This window comes from Lontra canadensis, unplaced genomic scaffold (assembly GCF_010015895.1).
Source record: "Lontra canadensis isolate GAN:19392208 unplaced genomic scaffold, GSC_riverotter_1.0 scaffold79, whole genome shotgun sequence".
Taxonomy (NCBI): Eukaryota; Metazoa; Chordata; class Mammalia; order Carnivora; family Mustelidae; genus Lontra; species Lontra canadensis.
Genome location: NW_022631073.1, coordinates 7,584,710 through 7,605,433, shown reverse-complemented (window position 1 = coordinate 7,605,433; position 20,724 = coordinate 7,584,710).

The following is a 20,724-nucleotide window of genomic DNA, read 5'->3' as shown; positions in this document are numbered from 1 at the left end:
AATTACAGATTATTGTAGTCGTAAGGGTGAAATTCTAATCTGATAGGACTGAGGCCCTTATACAAGGAAGGGAGAGCTCTCTCGCTCTCTCCATGTGCATACACTGGGGAAAGGTCATAGAAGCACACGGCAAGAAGGTGGCGTCTACAAGCCAGGAAGTGGGATCTCACAACAAACTAATCTGCCAACATCTTGACCTTGGACTTCAGCCTCCAAAACTGTGAGTTCTGTCATTGAAGCCACTCAGTCTGTGATGTCATGTTACGACAGTTCAACCAGACTTACACACTCCCTACGAAAATATTAAAAATTATTTTATGACTGTATAGTTATCAAGATAGACATACTAATATTATATATTAAAACATTTTCTTCAACTATAAAGTTCATTTTTTCCCTTCTAATTTAAAAAGAAATGGAAACATTTTCATGAACCCCAGAAGGATCTCGGGTCCTGGGCGTTTCGTCTATGAAGCCTGATGGACCAGAGGGTGCTGGGATCACAGCAGGGTGCTCAGCTGCAGGCAGGATGTCCTCTCTGCCCCCCAAGAGCAGCCCCAGCTAAGGATGGGTGGGTTTGGGGGAGTAGATGGCCCCCGCGTCCTTGCCTCTGGGAGGGGACGCTCTGAAGTGTTCTGTGTGCTCTTGTAGAAGTCCGCAGTGAGCGTGAGCCCCAGTTGCCCATGGTGGAAACCCGCAGTCAAGGAGCCTTCACTGAGCCAGCTTGCTTCCCATCCTCACCTGGCTTCCCTCACCCAATCCGCACCTCTTAGTATCACCCCCCAAATAAACACGAGCTTTACTTGCTCTCAAATCCTTGGCTTCGAGGTCTGCTTTGGAGGAACCCAGTCTTAGAGGCAAACATTCTCTTGCAAACACAGTGGAAACTCTCTTAACCAACTTCTACTTAACAAAGTCTCTGCAGTACCGCCTCTCTGCTCTCCCCCCGAACAAGGTCACCTGATGTTGTCAACACACAACTGCCTTGGGCGGGAGGGGATGCCTTCCGGTCCCTCGGCCACCTCTGCTCCCACCTGTCCAGCCATGAATTTGCCGGGAGTGGGAGGTGATGGTCCCAGACCTGTCTGCGCCAGTTTTGTTATTGCGGTGCCGTCGTCGAGCTAATGAAATATGAATGTAAAAAGAGAGTTGCTGCTTCTACAACAGTGAAGCTGAGTACACGGGCGAGACCACATAAAGACAAGGTGCTAAAAAGCCCATCAATCAGACCAGAGGTAGGCTGCCATCTGTAAGAGACTGGAAAACATGGTAAAAACCTGGAAGGCGTCTGAGCCTCATTGCTGCACAATAGTGAAGTTCTCTTCCTGCCAAGAAGTCAAGTGTAACTGGACATAGGAGGTGTCGCGCTTCGGTGTGGTAGAGAGCGAGGGCAGGAGTGGGGGCGGGATGCGGAAGGTGGGAGGGGTCCTCTGTGTTCTTTGGTCTCCAAACCCATTATCCTCTCTCCCCAGGATCTGGGTCAGGGCAGGATGCATCTCAGACAAAGACCAGTGCCTCGCTCTAATCCCCTCCCTTCTCCCAGCCTGGAGAATTTTCCCCTCCCCCCTGGTGGTGAAAAACCAGCTCGCAAGTAATCATCAAAATCTGTCATTAGGCCACGACCTCAGGCCAGATTCCTCCTCTCCTGCTGAGGCCCAGACTCTGAGGTCCTGCCCCCCTCGGAAGAGGGCGGGAGGACAGATAAAGGAGGACCCAGAGGAGCATCACCACACCCACCTGGTTCACTTTGCATCCTCATCCTCCCTTCACCCGTGGGGAAGATGTGGGGTTCCTGCCCCACCTCCCACCTCCTCTGGGCTCTGCACACAGCTCCCGGGGCCCAGGACACAACCTGAGCCCTGTCATCCAGCAAGAGGGCTGCGCCTGCCTGCGCCCAGGATTGCCCTGTGTCTGCTGGACCCGCTCTGGGCACCCGGCCACATGCTCGACGGATACTGCTGGGGAGGCCACCACGCAAGTACGAAAATGCCCTCTGGCTCAGGCCCTCTATGCTCCTGGGGTCGGAACGGGCTTCCACTCCAGCGATGGACCTTTTCTTGAATTACCAAGTTCCTCCCTGCAGGCCCTAAGCAGGGACTCTAAGTCACGGGTTCTGACAGCCTGGAGTCTGCAGGCACCACGCAGGGCATGGAGGGAGCAGGACAGTGCGGGAAGAGAAGGCAGTGCTCCTGAGGCCGGCTTTCCATTTCCTCCACATTCTGAGCCTTGAGACTGCAGGGCAATGCGGACTTGGCCCACAGGAGGGAAAAGAGAGGGAGGAGAGTGGGGTGGAGTATGCAGGGGCTGGTGGTGGTCATGGCCACCCGGGCCTAGAGGGGCTCAAACAGCCAGGGCCAGGGCACCTCCCAACACAGCCTCAGAGATGGGCTTCCATCCTAGGTGAAGCTGGGCTAACTCGGGCCCCCTCCCGGTAGCTGGGAGCTGGGGTGTGCTCTTCCAGGGGCCAGGCAGTTCCGCCCGCCCTTCACCCTCAGCCCAGAGCAAGTCTAAAGAGGCCTCTGCTGTTACCTGCCGTCTCTGCTCCACAGCCCAGTTATTAAGTTTATCAGCCTCTTTCTCTGAGGTCTGGCTGCCCACCAGCTTGTCAGCTCCACGGGGCGACGAGCCCACCTGCCTCTCTTGTTTTGTGTTCCAGCTGCAGAAACCGGCAGGGCCCCTGCCCGAGGACCTCAGGCAACACCTAGTCGGAGACCCCCCCCTTCTGAGGGCTGGAGGAACCCGCTCCCATTTCAGTGTCTGGGGCTGGATCGACCCTTCTGGAAGCCCTGACTGTTTGACCAAATTCACAGCACATTTGGAGGCCGCCATGTGGAGATAGTTTGGAACGCTCCCAATGCTGTCATAAAGATTAGAAATTCATCTTATGAAAAACAAAAGGCAAGTGTAACTAACCGGGAGGTGGGCTCTGTTGCCTGAAAGCTGATGGGGGCGGCCCTCCGGGTCTGCGCCAGGAACACACGGTCCCGGAGGGCCTCTGACCTGAGACTCTGCGATCAACGCCCTTTTTTCTGCCACCCCTCCCCCGCCCCAGGGAACAGGCTCCAGCGAAGACCTGGCTTTTCTCCTTACCTGCGGGGATGCTTTCAACTCTGAGGGCATGGGAGCAGTTCCTCAAGCCGAATTTTCATTCTAGCTGCTCCCCCGTGGCCTCCAAATCCCAGACGGCTGAGCTCACCCGAATAGGTTGGGAAGTTCAGTCTCCTTGGCTTGTGCCCCTCCCTTCCTGTGAGCGGGCGATGGGGCCAGAAATCACACTTCTTCAAGGTGATGGACACACCGGGCCGCTTCACACAGTTGATGACGGTAGAGGAGACCGAGGCCAGATTGTCCCACTTTGCACTAAATTCCCCGCAGGGACCTGCAGGCTTTCTCTCACGCGACCGCCATCAGCCACTCCCTAAAATAATTTTATGACGCTCCTCCGGAAGTGTATTGATCGTTGAGCAAAGCACATAAATGTGCAGGCAGAGTGGCTCCGCGCACACGGAGATGCATGACCACGTGCAGGCGGGCGCTCCGGACGCTCACGTGGCTCAGAATCTCACACAAGGAGAGATCTGTGGTCCCGTTCCCACTCCACGATGGCCGCATATGGAGCAGAGAATATGTCCCCCTGGGCTTGGCCGTGTGGGTGTGGTCACCAGGTCCAGCAAACAGCCCGAAATGGGCCCGTGTGGATGGTGGGGTCTGCCGTCTCACCCCGGGGGTCCTCGTGAGAGAGCATGCTTCAGGAGCTGCTGCCCCTTTGGCCACATCCCAGAATGAGACACGGAGCAGACCACGTGCCCTGGTGGCTTCCAGGTCAAATTCGATGCCTGACCTATGGGCACACAGACCCCCAGACCACAGCCCAGCCGGAAAGCTCAGAGCCAGGAGCACAAAGCCTCCGCCGGCCCCACTGAGTTGCAGGTGATCCAAAGAGCCATGAGTGAGACTGAGCAATTGTTGTTTGAAGCTACTGGATTTGGCGGTGGTTTGTTACGCAGCACTCTCGCAGTAGTAGCTGACTGATGCAACAGCCAAGCTCATACAGAGTCACGGAACATACACACACACACCCTTTTGCAGTGAATACAAGCGGTCACCATCCCAGGAGACAGGATGCTCCCCACTGCCACCACGTGGTCCTCTGTCTCCGATGCTTCTGGAGCCACAGCGGCTCCGCCAGGGCCAGCTGCGTCTGTAACGTCCACGGCTGTGCCGCTCCGAACACGGCACCCTTTATCGCGTCAAGTTGCTCTCCTGTCCTTTCTGCTGAGAAAACGGTGCTTTTGAAGCCCTGGCAGCTTGTTTTTTTCCCCCTTCCTACCCTAGTTGTTGAATGCCTGTCAGACTTGTGACATCCCGTTCTCTCAAGGGGAAAAATTATAGCTGGGATGTGTGCAAACGTGCAGCATCCACATCCTTGCTGTTGGCGCCCCTGACGGGCCTGCTTTGCCCACTGTCATCACGGCTGCTCCAGGGACGGCCGCAGACTGATCCATTCTGTTATCAGAGAGAAGCAGGTGCCCCTGCTCTCCACCAGCGGCTGGTGGTGAAAGAGGAAAGTCAGGGCTGGAAGAGCCCCACCTCCTCCCTTCTCAGAGCCCTCGGCAGGCCAGCTGGGGGATAGGCTTCGCCACTTCCTGACACCACAGTCCCCTGGGCAGCCTCGGGGGACCCAGAAAGGACCTCCAGCGTCACAGAGAACCCCGAATCAGGCCCCACCCTGCTGGGGCGGGCTGGGGGCTGTCTAGACAGGGGACCACACGCTAGTTCACTTGGGAGCATTTGCGCCAGGCCCAGGTAGGGCAGACACCTAGCCGAGGCTGTGCTGCCCCACCCCCACCCCAGGAAGTTCAGTGAGGGCCATCCTGGGAGGTGATTTCAACTGGAGCCTTAAGGGATAGGTAAAGGTTTCCAGGTGAATCATGGGGAAAGCTGTTCCAGGGAAAGGGAATGGCGTGTGTGTACAGCATGAAATAAGGGAGCACCTGACGTGTTCGGAGAACTGCAAAGAGTCCAGGGCAACTGTCAGCTGAGGCTGCACCACCATTAAGCTTCCTTTGCAGCAGATTAATGGGTGTGGACGTTTCCGGTTGGCAATAGGGAGCCATGGGAAGATTTTGAGTGAAGAGAGAGGCAGGGACATCTCGGCTCTCATTGGCTCCTCCAGTTGCAGGATGGAAGCTGGATCTGAGAGAGATGCGTCAGGAGACAGGAAGGGCAGTCCCTGCCTGCGAGAACTAGACCGAACCCAAGCCCCAGGTGCCCACTTCCCTTTGGTACCAGCTTCTTTCTCCGGCATCCAGCAAAGAGTTTTGGAGCAGAAACGCAGGCCAGAGCCTTGGACGTTGGGGGCTACAAGAAGTCAACAGGACAGAACACGGTGTCTGGCCTTCTACAGTCTTCCCTCCACTGGGGAAAACATATGTTAAACAAATTGCTACACAATTATCAGCACACTCACCAGGGGCAGGGGGGTGGTGGTGGTGGGCGGTGGTCAACGAAGACCGCTGTGCCAGACTGTGGCATCTGCAAGGAACTAGAACATTCTAGCAGAGGCCCGGAGGCCCCCTGGGAGCCATGCAGAGCAATGGGCAGCATGGGCCAGGCGATGACTAGGAAAGAGCTTAGAGAAAGGGACGTGCAGGGTGAGGCCAGACTGGGGCAGGGCGTGGAGCGTGTCTGGCCTGTGTGAAGGGGGGAGAATGTTCCCGAAGAGTAAGAAAACATCACTGTAGCAGGTGGAACTGTGGTCCCCAAAGTACGTACTCACCCAGAACCTTAGAAGCTGACCTATTTGGAAGAAGGGTTTTTGCAGATGTAGTTAAGGTAAGTATCTGAGATGAGATCATCCTGGATTAGGTTGGACCCGACATCCAATGAGTGTCCTCATAAGAGACAGAAAAGAGACACGGGGAGCAGCCCGCATGAACACAGAGGAGAGAGGGAGCCATGCGGCCACAAGCCCAGGGACGCCCTGGGCCACCATAGGCTGGAAGAGGCGAGGAGGACTCTTCCTCTAGAGCTCCCTGAGAGAGGGTGTGGGCTGCGCTGACACCTGACTCAGGGCTCTGGCCTCCAGGACACTACAGATACAATTCTGCTGTTTGAAGCCAAGCTCATGGTCATTTGTTGCAACAGTCCTAGGACACCCATGCAGTCATCAAAAGACTTTTCAACCCAGTGGTACACAAGGGGACCATCGTCACATGCACAAGTATTCCAGATCTCACCATGCCCGCCCACCATGGAATATCGATCTGCTGACCTCCCCCATCCACCCCCAGACAGCAGTTCCGTGGGTCTGAGCAGGACAATGCGGCTTGAGGAAGCACCAGCGCCTGCCTAAAGGGTGCAGTGTGTGGAGGGCGGAGCTGGCACTGGGTGGGCCTGGCTTGCTCACCCCTCCTCACCCAGGGGCAGGCGACTGTGGGCAATAGTGTTGCGATCCAGCCAGCGGGGACCCCCCAGTGCCCTCCAGTTCCCAGGAGGGTTCACAACCAAGAAGGACAGAAGTCACAGGAGAAGGAGCCATTAATCCCGAGCCACCCCAGAGTTAGGAAGACACAGGGAGGAAGGCTGAGATTGGGGGTGTGCCTCCCAGAGTGATCAGAGAGCGTGAATAAGAAAACATGCATGGGATTTAGGGGCAGGATGGCAGGGCAGAGATGCCCACAGGTGCTGTCTTTGGCCCACAGGCACGTGTTGTCTTTAGCACAGCCAAACTGAACACTGATCCCAAGAGTCCCTCCGTGCAGGACCCCCAGCCAGAAATCCTCAGCCCCTGCCTGGCATCCAGAACCCCCACCAGGCAGAGGTCAGGGGAGCCAGGCAGTCCAGAGGCCCTAGCGGAACAAATGAAGAACTCCTTTAGGCTCAGCTTCTCCACAGGCAAAATGGCCACAGGACAGCTGACAAGTCCCTACGAAGAGCTATGTCGCTTCTGACCCATCTGCCTCTCCTTCCTCATTTCCTGCCCCCCTTAATCTGGACCCCAACCTCTCACTCCCCCAAAACTCGCCTCGATGCCTGCTCCTGACTCCAGACCACAAACTCCAACTGCATCAGGATCCAGGCACTCTCAGAGTTGGAAATAATTGAATTCAATAGCATCGTTATTTTAAAAATAAAAACAAACCAACCACAAATTTGTGGCAGCAGCAATATATTTCACCGTGCCCCTCATTTCCTGGAAAGCCTTCATTACTGCTTCCAAAAATACATGCTGGAGCCTCATTAAAGCTCCAAGGGGAAATGGGGCCAGGGTCTCCGGGCCACCGTCCTCAGCCGAGCAGACTGGCACCTGTCAGGGGCATGTCTGCAGGGCCCCCTGTGCATGCATGGTGGGAGGGAGAGTAGGGGTTGGTGCAGCCTGGGCTGGAGGACCCACGCACAGTTGCTGGGAGACGCTCCTGGGAAGGGATCCTACCAGGGTCATGACGGTCTGCAGCCGTCCTGTTACGTTTCCTTCCAATTCCTCTTGTGCTTCCTCCTCTTACAGAAGCTGTGCCGGCCCCAGAGAAGCAGAGAGGGCCCTTCTGCCAGCCCCTACCTGACAACAGAGAGAATCTCTGCTACTGCACGCTGCCCAGGGGACCCCAGAGCCCTTCCCCAGGCCAGGCGAAGTCCCTGCCTTTCCTCATGTCCGGGGCCTGGGCTTTCCCTCCACTCTCTGCCCCACCCCAAGTGAGGTCCTTGTTGTACGTGGTCTGAGTCACCCTAAAAATCTTCTGGGAGAGCTCTGGGAGGCCCAAGTGACTCATTCCCGTGGGAGGGGTCCCAGGACTGGGGAATGCTACCAAGGACGTCCTCCAGGCCAATCCAAAAATCTGGGCCTCCCCTCCCCTTCCCCCAGACTCAGGGCCAAAGCCTTACTGGTGGATAAAATCCCCCAACCTAGGCCACTGCCTCCTTCATGCAGCCCCCCGCCTCCCCCAGCCTGGCATCATGACCCAAGCAGTCCTCTGTACCCCAGGCCACCAGGGCACCAGGCTTCTCCATGGAGTCTGCTCAGTCTGTCCATTCTCTTGGCTTGCTCCTGCCTTTTCCTCTTAGTTTCCACACAGCTAGAGTACTTCCCAGTCCCAAAACCCTCCCCCCGGGGTCACCTGGGACCCATCTTCAGCGCCGGTTTCCTGTGCACGTGGGCACCACCAACAGGCCCACATCCCCCAGGGCCTCACTCACACCAGGGCGCACACATCTAGTCATGGCATCGGCCCTCCTGCAAGCACCCGTCATCGCACACCCACCCTCTGATCCTAATAGGATCCCGCTCAGAGGGTTGGTGATCCCCATTATTCAGAGGAGGAAACTGAGGCCCAAAAAGGTGAATTCACTCAGTAAGCTCCTAGCTCGTGAGGGGTGGGCCTGGAATGCCAACAGCAGGGCTCGTTTCACTTCTGTCTGCCACCTCTGGGACAGCCTGACGCACACGGGCCAGCGCGCAGGTGCACCGGTGTGGGTGTGCCCCTGGGAGGGGGGCCCGGGTGGCGGCACCGGGACTTTGTCTGTGCCCCCGGCAGCCACAGAACACAGCGCTCTTCAGGGCAGGGCTCCGGGCCCCCAACTCTCAGGCTGATTTGGCCACAAGCAGAGGAAGAACAGAGCCTCGGGACAATGACTCAGTCTGCAGTGACTGTCCAAGAGAGTAAAACAGAAGCGCTATCAACTGAGCAAATATCCTTTCCGATAACAGGGTGTTGTTTTCCACCGGGGAAGCATAGATCTCAGGTCTTACTTCTTCATTCCCATCTGCAGTTCTTCCTGGAGGTGAGACTCGGGAGGCTCGCCCAGAGTCGGCACCGCTAACCAGAGTGAGCACACGGGAGGGATCCCACTAACCCCGAAACCATCCTCCCCGTGCGGGACTCAGACTCCCCAAAAAGGAGAGCAAGAGGCCAGGAAGTTGTGCTAGCAGCCACGGGTGACACTCTGACTCGGGGAGGGCCAACAGGGCAGGGGCGCCCAGCAGAGGGATCCCGCCCACGGGCTCCCGGCCGGCTCCCCGCCCGCTCTGCGAACCCAGCATCTCCCTGATGAAGCACCGACCCTGTGCCGAGCTCTCCGTGGAGTCACACCTAAGGGAGGACCCACCAGGAGGGGCACCACTGCAGAGCTACAAGCTTCTCGCCCTCCACGCCTTGGGAAGATGCTTTCCTCCAGCACAAGTCTCTGCCTCTCTTCCGTGTCTGGGACCTTGACCCCTGCCCACCTGTCCAAGGCAGTGTCACAGGCAGTCGCTCTGATGTGTCCGGTTCTGCAGGAACCTCCTCTTAACCTGCTCCCCACACACACCCAGTCCTCCCCGCTTCTCGACTTCAGGCTTCTTGAAGGCAAGCACGGGACCACCATCTTGCTTCACCCCACAGTCCCCATCAGGACCACGCGCGTCCCACAGACCCAGGAATTACTGATTTTTCAAGCAGCTCCACCAAGCAGGCGGCTCAGCTGGGCTTGCCTGTGGGAAGCCCTGAAGGAAGCCAGAGCTTAATTCCCCACGACTTCAAAAAGATGGCGTGTAGGATACTTACTGAAGTGTTCCCATCAAGGAAAAGAAACATCATCCCACTGTTATATATAGTTTTTCCATCTTTTTTCCCCCAGACATATCCAGACCTAGATTTTTTAAAATTTAAATTCAATTAGCTAACACATAGGAGGACATCATTAGTCTCAGATGCAGTCAGTGTTCAACCATTTATCAGTTGAGTATAAGACCCAGACATAGATTTTTTCAAAAAAACAAAACTAAGACCCCACTACCTGTTCCATTTTGTTACTTCATGCAGATATAAAATGCATCATAAATACCTTTCCATGTGAACAATTGTTCTCCGGCAACAACGTTCTCAGGGATGGGACAGGGCCCATGGCATGTAAGCTTCAGATAACCCACTCTGGATTGTTGGTTTCCGTACACGTATTTTTTAAGATCTCGCTATTGTAAACCGCACTTGAAAAGTATCCTCAGAGACCCATCTCTGAGCGCATCCTGGATTCTCTCTTTCAGGTAAATTCCTAGAAAAACAGTTGGACTGCCGGATAAGTACATTTTAAAGGCTTTAGTAAGTGTTGCCAAATTGCCCTCCGGAAAGATTAGAATGGCTCCCACCAGCCAATGAGATCAGGAAAGATAGCTATTGATATATTAGCTGTGTTCTTGGCTCTTTTCTCTCCTAAAAAAAAAAAAAAAAAAAAAAAAAAAAAAAAATTGCACTCCAGGAGCCCCAGAAGGTTAATGAATGTATTAATTTATTGTGGGTAAATCATTTGTGAAATCAAAACATCCCTTGGAATATTGTAATAGCTCAGAATTGTGACAGGGGTCCCAGTAAATGGTGGTCAGAGGAAGTCAGGCATAGGAGGGATAATGTTTCTCCCGCTGACCTGGCCACACTTGGAAGGAGCCTGTCACTGGGTTTGGGGGATGGTGCCCATTGGAGGGCCTGCCAGTGATTTCTCAGGTTTCTATAATGTGGGTCACGTCTGTGAACTCAACTAGCAGAGACCCGTTCCAGCCATGCCAATGAGCCAAAGCTATGTCCACGAGTAAGGGGGTCGAGCTTGAGAACCCCAGAAAGGGTACCTAGAGATGACAGATAGCACTGTCCCTGGGGTGCGGGTCCCTGAGCAAATGTTGCTTTCAGGCTTCTATCTATATAAACAATTTGAGTCACCCCAAATCAGCAGCCTTATCTCACACGATCCTTACAAAAAAAAAAAAAAAAAAAAAAGGAACCCACACCAGAAATGCAAATCAAAACCACAGTATTACCTTGTACCCGTCAGAATGGCCAGACAAGAGATCACAAATACTTTTGAGGACATGGAGAAAAGGGAACCATCCTGCGTTGATGCAGGGGACATAATTTGGAGTAGTTATTATGGAAAACGGTATGGAGGTTCTTCAACAAACTGAAAATAGAACTACCATATGATCCAGCAATATGGAGGAGTCCAGCCTCTTCAAGGCATACAGCCATAGGAAAGGAAATCAGGGTCTCAAAGAGGAATCTGCTCTTCTGTGTCCATTTCAGCATTATTCACAGTAGCCAGGACGTGGAAACAACCTAAGTGTCTGTCAAAGGATAAACGGATAAAGAAGACGTGATGTGCATATACAATGGAATGCTATCAGCCATGAGATAGGACATCCGCGTTCGTGACAACACAGATAAAACCTGAAGACATCATGTTAAATACAATAAGTCAGATGAAGAAAGACTAATACCGTATGATCTCACTTATGTGTGGAATCTAAAAAAGGCAAACTCAGAAAAGACAGTCTTTTCAAGAAATGGTGTTGGGAAAATTGGACAGCCACATGCAGAAGAATGAAACTGGACCATTTCCTCACACCATACATAAAACTAGACTCAAAATGGATGGAAGGCCCAAATGTGAGACAAGAGTCCATCCAAATCCTAGAGGAGAACACAGGCAGCAACCTCTATGACCTCGGCCGCAGCAACTTCTTGTCAGATATGTCTACAAAGGCAAGGGAAACAAAGACAAAAATGAACTATTGGGACTTCATTAAGATCAAAAGCTCTCGCACAGCAAAGGAAACAACCAACAGAATGGGAGAAGATATTTGCAAATGTCTTATCAGATAAAGGGCTAGTATCCAAAATCTATAAAGAACTTATCAAACTCAATACCCAAAGAACAAACAGTCCAATCAAGAAATGGGCAGAAGACATGAATAGACATTTCTGCAAAGAAGACATACAAATGGCCACAGACACATGGAAAAGTGCTCAACATCCCTCGGCATCGGGGAGATACAAATCAAAACCACAATGAGCTACTGCCTCACACCAGCCAGAATGGCTAAAATTAACAAGTCAAGAAATGACAAATGTTGTCAAGAAACGACAAATGTTGGCAAGAATAAGGAGAAAGGGGAACCCTCTTATGCTGCTGGTGGGAATGCAAGCTGGTGCAGCCACTCTGGAAAACAGCATGGAGGTTCCTCAAAAAGTTGAAAATAGAACGACCCTATGACCCAGCAATGCTGGGTATTTACCCTAAAGATACAAATGTAGTGATCCAAAGGGGCACGTGCACCCGAATGTTTATAGCAGCAATGTCCACAATAACCAAACTGTGGAAAGACCCCAGATGTCCATTGACAGTTGCACGGATAAAGAAAAGATGTAGTATATATATACAATGGAACACTACTCAGCCATCAAAATATGAAATCTTTTCATTTGCAATGACATGGATGGAACTAGAAGGTATTATGCTAAGCAAAATAAGTCAATCAAAGAAAGACAATTATCATATGATCTCTTTCATATGTGGAATTTAAGAAACAAAACAGAGGATCATAGGGAAAGAGTGGGGAAAAAGTAGACAAAATCAGGGAGAGACAAACCGTAAGAGACTCATAATCATAGGAAACAAACTGAGGGTTGCTGGGGGGAGGGAGGGGGAGAGGGGTAACTGGGTGATGGGCATTAAGGAGGACACTTGATGTAATGAGCACTGGGTATTAGACTGATGAATCACTGACCTCTACCTCTGAAAATACATTGTATGTTAATTAATTGAATTTAAATAAAAAAAATTTTTTAAAAAACCAAAGTCATAGAAACAAAGAGTAGAGTGGTGGTTATTAGGGCCTGAGGGAGGCAGAAATGGGGAGATACTGGTCAAAGAGTACAAACTTTCAGTTACAAAATGAGGAAGTCCCAGAGGTCCAATGTACAGCATGATGATGGTATTTAATAATACTGTATAATACACTTGAAACTAGGTAAGAGTAGATCTCAAATGTATTCACCACACCAACACACACACACACAAACACACACACACACAGAGTAGCTAAGTTACAGGATGGAGGCATTAGCTAATTCTGTAGTGGTAATCATTTTGCAATATATAAATGTATCAAATCAACATATTATACATCTTAAACTTCCACCATATGTCAGTTTTATGTCACTGAAGCAGAAAAATAAATACTACACCTGTGAATGGGAACAATCCCCCCTCAAGGTCCCTCCCTCCTCCCTGCCCAGCGAACCGGGATGCCATGCCAAGGCTCTAGGATGACTGCCTAGGAGGGAATCCCAGAGCTCCTTGGAGCATCTGGTCCACACAATAGAGGTGGGGTCAGGGAGGAGCAGAGAGTAAAGGACTAGAGAGATCGTCAAAAAAAAGAGATGGGATTCGGGGCCCATCTCGGTCCCAGTCCAGGCTTTGGGCTTCCTGCTCAGCCAGCACTGCCACCCCAGCTCTTCCAAGCACTGGAGACAGATTTTAAAAATGTTTTTGCAAGGCCATCCAAAGCTCTGGACCTGGGCAAGGGCATGGCTTGAACAGATGTAAGGGCAGTACTGATGACGGATTTCCTTGGAGACTCATGGGGATAAACCAGCTATCCCTTACATAATGGGTAAAGCCAGGCACAAGGACAACCAGTAACTGTGTAGCTGGGCACTTCCCAGGTGTTTCTCCCATTCTGTACTGTGGCCCAGGAGGCTTGTCCTTTTAGGGTGCATCAGCCGAGCCCTGTTTGCCTTTGGTCTTGGCCAATGGGAGGAACAGACTGGAGATCGGAGGGTGGGAGCAGAGAAAGTCAAGGATATTTATTTATCCCGTTTCTTGCCTACCAAGCACAGTCTGAGAGACAAATTTCTTTTCCTAAAGCTTTCCTACAGCCCTTACTAGGAAGCCCTTCCCCCTCCTCTCTTGCTAGCTTAGAGGTGGCAAAGGCTTCTTGCTGTGCCCAGCTCCAGGATGGCATCCCACCCCTTGTCAGGTTCCATCCTGTCCCCATTTTGTAAATGGACCCATCATTTAGCTCTCTTAGATCACTGCTTTAAATTATTCCCTCTCCTGCCTGCCAAACCCCTGACTGACTCACTGGTTTAAGACTTGGGAGTAGTTGTTTCTTCATTCCTCACTGGACCAACTACCCATCAGGGTCTTCTTGGTAACAGTCTCTGGGCTTCTTACTCAGAGGCTGAATGCCACCTCTCTGCTAAATGCTGGTCAGTGAGGGTGTCTGTCCCATGGACACGGCTCTCCATCACTTCGAATCTGGGAGGAGGTTGGGGAAGAAAGACAGACATGTGCTCAGAGACCCACAGCACCCAAGAAAGGACTCAAGGGTTAAGGAGGGGGAGGTATTAGTGTGTTGTAGGATGGAAGGAGCCCAATATCGTGGGTAGGGGAGGAGCTTTGGGGGCGGGGGAGCATTCGAGGGAGGCTTTGAAGAATGGATGGATTATGTCAGCTGGAAAGCCAGGTGAGCATTCCATCTTCAACCATAGAAGATGGTGAGAAGACCGGAGCCTGGTGAAATAGTTGAATCCAGTCAACAGGGCACTAAGGAGTCTAAACTTTCTTTGTGAGCAATGGGAAGCCAGTGATGATTTTTGAGGAGAGGAGGGGTTTAAAGAAATTGTCCCTCTATCCAAGGTAGGATATTTTTACATAATCTAAACAGATTGTGATAGAATTCCACATTTACTTAAGAGCCCCGTAAAAGTACTAAAGAAAAAGTGACAATATTCTATCTTTTTCTGTAATTCATGAGAATCGGTAACAAACCATAAAGAAGCTTAAACTAAGGCCTTTTTTACTTTGAGACTGGTTTGTTTTTAAATATATTCTGTCTTCTCCATTCCCTGAGGAAAAATAACTGGAAAGAACCAGAAAGAAACCCTGAGCGCCTACACCCTTTACCCCAAACTCTAGGGCTATTTCGGTCCTTGCTCAAAGATGACCTATTCCAACAGAGACAGCAGATATTGGCTGGTGTTGAAGCAGGGACCTGTTCCAAAGCTTTAAGTCCCAACAGCCTTGGGCCAGAGAAGTCAATTAGGAGCTGAGAAGAGTAGGGAGAGAGGTGCTGGTAGATGCAGTCAAGAGGAAATCAGACCCCATTTCATCACTTTCTCATTTGTGATTCCCCTATTGATGCAGACAGCTTGAAAACTCTCTGATGAAGGGAGTGGGTTCTGCCCATCAGAGGGCTCCCTCTGGGGAGTGGGGTAGTGGAGATACCAGCCATCAGTGTCACTGGGGGAAGAGAGACACACATCTTACCAGAGGCTCAACTCGTGTCCCTGAGCAATTAGCCAACTGGTCTACCTGGGATTCCCATCACAATCTTTCCATCACGCAGAGGTGATTTTTCCATGACTTAACTAACTCACGTCTTGGAAATCCCAGAATCTGAGACTAGAGTAGCTGGAAGGTGCATAAAGGGCCCATATGATAGTCAAGCTCACCCAACTCACCCCAGTTTTCAGATGGGAAATACTTTGCCCAAGCCCAGGGCTTCGTCTCCTCACCTATGACTTATCACCAGGTCCCCACTTTCTGCCTTGACTATTCTGCCAGTGGCTCCCATCCCTTGTGTGCTCTAGGCCAGGCACTCTGCTACGGACTACGGACTACGAGATAACTCTGGAAGGTATATTAGCCTGCCTCTTGAGCACTCAAGGGAACTGAGGCTTGCCGGAACTTAGAGAGGTTACCCGGATTGCCTGTGCTCACACAGCTGCTCACCGTTGCAGCTGGGACTTGAGATCGGCGTGGATGCACGTGGCCTGCACTATATGATACATGGGGTTGCATGGTTGTACACTCAGCATTGCGGGTTTCTCGAAGCCAGTCACTTCCTTTGAGGGCTGACAACACTATCCTTGTGTCTAACCAAATCTATCCCAGGTCAAAAGAAACACACCTCCTTTGGGGCCCCATGCTGACACTGAGGACTATTAAGTAAAGAGCACGGGCCGTGGGAATCTTCCAAGCACGTGAATGCACTCTCAACCTTGGCCTTCAGAGTACTGCTGTTCTGTACCCTCAATCTCTCCATGCAGCCTCCAACCTCAGTCAGGACCCATTGCCCCCAGTCAACCGTGACTCTGCTACTTATGCAAGTCAACCTCTATCCCATGTATCCCATATATCCCATGTGTCCTATCTATGCTCAGTAGGTGAGGACGCTCATAACCATGAAGGTGTTGTTTCTGCCTCCCCTCCTTCACCCCCAGAACCTAGCAGCACTGTCTGATCCCTATTTTCCTCTTATGGCACTGGATTTACTCATTCTCATTCCCTCGGCCACAACCCCAGGAGCTTCACTCCTAACATGGGGCCTGTCGCTATAGCACTGGGGAGGAACAAGGCAACCGCGACGATTGGCAACATGGGCTTTGGAAGCAGGAACAGGCTAAATGTTGTTCTGCCAGGTCGGAGCTCCCGGGACTCGGCGAGTGCCTTGACCTCCCTGAGTCTGGGTTTATGCTCCTAACCACAGCGAGCTGTTGTGATGGGGAAATAAATAACACGCGTGACAGTGCTTTGGTCCAGGGCAGAGACCCAACGGTTCACGTTCCTGTCTCCTTTAATATGTGTCTCAGAGGAACGCAATGATAATTGAATGAAATTATAAAGAACCTAGCGCAGTTCCTGGCACCAGCAGACACTCAGTAAACAGAGCCTCTCTTCTGAGGGAGTGCCCACTACCTCGTCTTTCATTCGAGTTTTTGTTTCTGGGCAATACGGTGGAACTAAATGCTGACAAACATCAGCCTGTCTCAGGAGCTGGGGTGGGCGCTGGCTGCACAGGTCAAGGCCAGGCCCCTGGGCTCCATCAGTCCCCTTGCCAGCTGGGATTCTGGGGCCCTGGGCTCAGGGTGGCCCTGAGACCGCCAGGACCAAAGCCCTTGCACCGATGGGCATTCCTGCCAGCGCCGGCCAGCCCAGGTTGCCTCTGTCTTCCGAGAATCCTCCCAAATCTCCCTCCACTCCTACTGTTGCCCTTTGACTAAAGCCCATTTTGTCAATTCCATCATCTGTACTCTTACTAAAAATAAAACCCATGCAGCCAGATCTCTGAGAAAGGGGAGCTCTCGGTTAAAGGGCAAATTCCTCCCTTCCTGGTATGGTCCCGGCTCCCAGGGAGAGAGCAGGGCTGGGAACCCCACCCCCCAAAGCTCTGTGTCTGAAGGGAGCCCCAACCGAGGGTTGGAGAGGCTGTCCGCTAAGTGGGTTCCCACAGGGAATAAATGGCCAAGCTCCAGCCCCTTCTTCTAGGCCCTCGCTCTATCTTATGGCTCATTTCATCTCCCTGCAGACAACTTTGACAAAAGGCCTTTCTGCTTTTGCCCAGGCTCTCCCACAACATAAAACCATTGACTGATATCAAAATGGTCACCTCGCTTAGGCCTTCATCATTTTTCAATTTTCCAAGTGACTGCCTCCAGCATGTTGTACCACAGAGGACAGCAGCAGCATGGGGGAATCCAAGTGGGTGCCCGTCCAGGCCTGAGGTCTGTCATCGTCCGATACAAGTCTCTGCCAGCAAGGGTCACTCTAGCTGCTAGCTGCCTTCCTCCAGAAGGTAGCTGACCAGGAAGTTAGTCATTCAAGTTTGGGAACCAAATGGACCCAGGTTGACATCCCAGCTCTGACCCTTAAGTGTCACACTGTGGGGACCTTACCTCTTTAGCTTTCATTTATTATCTGTAAAATAAGATTATAAAGTGAAGAGAAGGGGATCTCAGCTCATAGGATGATGAGAAGTTTAGATGAGATGATACATACAGAGTGGCCCATGCCCGGAGCAATTGCGTCCATGTATTTACTGCAGTTGTTAGTACTCTCGTGAAGAGCTGTTTCCACGCAGGGTTTGAGGAAGAACATTCTTTTCCTTCTTCAACTCCAATTAGGAAGTTACTCTTTGGGTCAAAGGGGGATCAGCCCTGAACTCAACCTCTAGCCTCTACCTCTCATCGCCATTGTGTAGGGTTCACATAGAAAAGGAGGTTATCGGGCGCCTGGGTGGCTCAGTTGGTTAAGCGACTGCCTTCGGCTCAGGTTATGATCCTAGAGTCCCGGGATCGAGTCCCTTATCAGGCTCCCTGCTCCACGGGGTGTCTGTTTCTCCCTCTGACCTTCTCCCCTCTCATGCTGTCTCTCACTCTCTCTCTCCCTCAAATAAATAAATAAAATCTTTAAAAAAAAAAATAAAAAAGGAAATGAGGTTATTGCCTGGTGGAAGGCATCCCTCAGGCAATGGTGGAGGAAACTGACCATGACTGTCTCTGGGGAAGTCTCTGAGCAGAGATACCCGGAAAGGTCTTGTAATCAGTAATCAGGTGCCAGTAAGAGAAAATTATCTCCTGCACCTGAAGGTAGGGTCCAGGGACAGGTCCTGACAGGGCAGGTTCATGAAACAGCATAGCAGAGTGAGGGCAGGAGCCCGCGGGAAGGGAGGTCTGGATAGAGCAGTTTAAGCCTGGAGGGGACAAAGCAATGGAGGCGTTTTTCAATACTCGGGGAGGTGGTAGAGTATCTTAGCTAAGAACCCAGGTTCTAGATGTGGACAGCCCCGTCACATCTCACCTCCACTATCCACCTGCTGGATGACTTGGGCCTCGTTCTTTCTCCGTCAAAGGAGTATAATAATGGATCCTTTCCCACAGGTCCACAGTCAGGACTTAGCTGAGCACATACGTGTAAAGACCCGAGCCAGAAGCACATCAGTGAATGAAGCCATCGGGCACATCCTGGTGAAGAGAAGCCACCATCCAAACTCTCTCCTCTGTGATGCCAACCTCTTCCCTCCCAACTCTGGCCTATGCTGCCACACAGTCCCCATTCTTCAGCTTCCATGTTGGGACATGAGGGAAACTCTAGAATCTTCGTTAGCCATCCAAACTCATCGCCCACTACAATGCATAAACTTGCCAGGGAGTGTCTAATTTCTCCTGGTGTATCTACAGAGCCAGAAAACGCACTACCTTCCAAGGTAGAGTGCAGCATCTGTGGAAAGTTCTAGAAAGTTCTGTCCCTGGTAGTTTGTGTCCCTTGGTCGAAGTTAGTTCAGCTAAGGATGCTCTGTGCCAAGCCCTGTGCTGGGTCTTCATCCATAACAGCCACTAGGATAGAGGCGGACCCTGACGCCACGTTGTCCAGACTAGAGCAAAAGCAGCCCAGAGCAAACCAAAGCGCCACATGCTGTGATGAGAGACCCTAACGTGGAAGCTCCAAGGCTACAGAAACAGAAGACTGGGCCTTGGTGGATTAGTTAGTTCATCAGTCCAATAAAGAGAGGGGGAAGAGTATTCTGAACAGAGGCGATGGCAGGAAGAAACAGCCCAGGAGCGGGGGAGCTTACTACGCCCAAGGTTGGGAGAGGATTTCAGGCTGAGTGGACCGCGAGGACCCAGGAGAGATGTGCAGGGCAGAATCTTCCTGGGACAAGCAAGTCTGGAAAGTTGCTGGACTTTGCTGTGGGCCCCAGGGGCACCCTGAGGACGGTCAGGGATTAGTGACCCGATCCACCCGAGGGCCAGGAGGAGGGAGTGTAAGGAGCGACCGTGGCAGCTGGAGTTTGGGGTCGGGGTGGGTGGTGAGCCTCCGCCCAGGTCCAGTCAGAAGGTGCAGGGGTGCCTGGGTGGCTCTGTCGGTCGAGCATCGAACTCTCGATTTCAGCTGAGATCGTGATCTTGGGGTTGTGCGGTCGAGCCCCGCATCAGGCTCCACGCTCAGGATGGAGTCTGCTTATCCCTCTCCCTCTGCTCCTCCCCCACCTCTCTCTCTCTCAAATAAATAACTTTTCTTTTAAAAAGATGAGCGCGCCGGCACTTGGGCAATGACCTTGAGGGAGAGGGGGAGGAAGGGACGGTCCCAAGTGACAGGCAGCAAGGAAGACAAGCCGGCTCTGTTCAGCCGTGGAGGTGGCTGAGTCTGGCTTCCCAGTCGCTGCCACGCAGACCGGACCCAGCCTCGGGAGCGCCCGGCGCTCCCCCTCCTCTCACTTGCTCTCCCCAGGACGGCTGCAAAGCCCCGCCCAGAGGCAGCCCCGCCCTGAGGGAGGGCTGGAGCTGCCCGGGATGGCAGTGACAGTGAGGGTGACAGGGGTCTCTCCCGGTTCCCAGTCCCACATTGCTTCCCAGGCATTCCGGGTTGGAGCTGGCAGTTGTAACTGAAAGGATTATAGATTTGCACTTACGGGCGATGGCGCATAAACAGCTTCGGGGTGCCCTGACTTTGCATCCTGGAACCCTAAGCTAGTAACTATCAGATTTTCAGCCTCGTCTCCTGAGCGGCAGACCAGATGCCTCTCCCCCGAGACCAGGAGCCCAGGGCATCCCCCTTGCCTCTCTACCCCCGGGGGCTCTGGTCTGAGCCCCTCAGCTTTGTCATCTGAACAATGGGCTCTCCAGGGTCCCTTCCGGTGTGAATAGCACCCCCACTCTCACCTGAGGGGGCGGGAAGCAAAATGGCTCCTGGATTCCCCATCCCCATTCCCTGACTGTGCTCCAGCAGGGTTTGCAAGGCAGTGGGGTGGGGGTTCTCTGGGGGAAAGCTAAATTGCTCCAAACCCCACCAAGCTGACCCTCATGCCCAGGCCTCCCCCCTGCCCATCCCAGCGTGATCTATGGCTCTGGGGAGTCGGAGCGTAGCACGCAGAATCCTGCAGTCCCAGACCCACTGCCACAATCCACACACACAGGAAATGGACCGTGATACACGCCATATTACATTTTAATGGTCTGCAGCACCCAAGGCAGAATGAGGGATCCTTCCTGTGGTGGTAACAGATTAACTCCTTCTTTTCTGGTCTCTTTCCATCTTCCAGGGAAGCGAATTGGGGCACAGCACACCGGGTTGTCAAGACTCTGCGTTCTGAAGTTAGGAACAGGTTTACCCGAAAGCTTCTGGGGTTCTCCTTCT